Source organism: Eutrema salsugineum, unplaced genomic scaffold (genome assembly GCF_000478725.1).
Source record: "Eutrema salsugineum unplaced genomic scaffold, Eutsalg1_0 scaffold_12, whole genome shotgun sequence".
Lineage (NCBI taxonomy): Eukaryota > Viridiplantae > Streptophyta > Magnoliopsida > Brassicales > Brassicaceae > Eutrema > Eutrema salsugineum.
The window spans coordinates 9,202,460-9,203,532 of NW_006256895.1; positions in this window are offsets into that span (position 1 = coordinate 9,202,460).

Sequence of the window (1,073 nt, forward strand, 5' to 3'; positions counted from 1 at the left end):
TTATACTGTGCTTCGTGGCTTCCTCATTCTTTGATTCAAGTTTCAGCTGATCTTTGTAGATCTCCTTTTGTTTCTGCTCCTCGGCTTTAGTTTGCTCACTTAGTGAACTTGTCACCAATAGATCGCCCTTAACCGGTAACTCCCCATCTTTCTCCAAAGATGGAACTGAATCAGAAACAACATTTTCTTCCCTGAACTCTATCTTCCCATTGGCTAGAAGAACACATGTTTTCTTGCTGGTGCATTTATCGGCATAGTGCCCTTCCTCTAGACACTTAAGACATCTCACAACAAAGGTTGGTGATGTGGAAGCCAAAACCTTGCCTTTAGGGTTTTGAGTTTCTGTGAAAGGCTTAGTGAATACCTTTTGTTTGGCAATGGGCTGCTTCTCCACTTGTTGGTAAATCGGACTGGAAACTCCATAAGTCAATTGAGAAGATCTCCTTGGCTTCTGATGCTTTCTTTGTAGTTGATCAATCATCCGATGTAACTCTTCTCCTCGGGTTTTCAATATTTGCTCAAACCGAGCCGCCAATGCTTCCATCAGGAGTTTGTTGTTATCGTTGCTGCTGCTGGTTTTATCTTGATGATCATCCATCTTTGACCCAAGCTTCTATGTGTGCTCTGATACCACTTGATGTGATCTTCCCAAGGATCGGCACAAAGAGGCTTGAGAGAGAGATATAATAGAAACAGAAGGTGCGGAATAACCTCTGTTCTGAGAGATAAATCGATAAAGATGTTGCTAAGTAACGAATCGATCACAAAAGAGAGATAAGAGATGATAAAGATGTTGCACAAAGCAACGAGTCACTCTCAAAGATAGATGAGAAATGATAAAGATGTTACACAAGGCAACGAATCACTCTCAAAAGACAAGAGAAGTTTTCTTCAAGTTTTGATAAGAGAAAAGAGTTTTATTGATTAATTTTGATGATCCAATCCAGTATGATTATTCCTGAGATCTTACATGAATTTATATAGGAAATAAGATGTAGAAAACAAAGAAATTTCGTAACTAGGCAAAAGACTAGTCAAAACATTAACTTCAGAGTTGAATAACTCTTGATCTA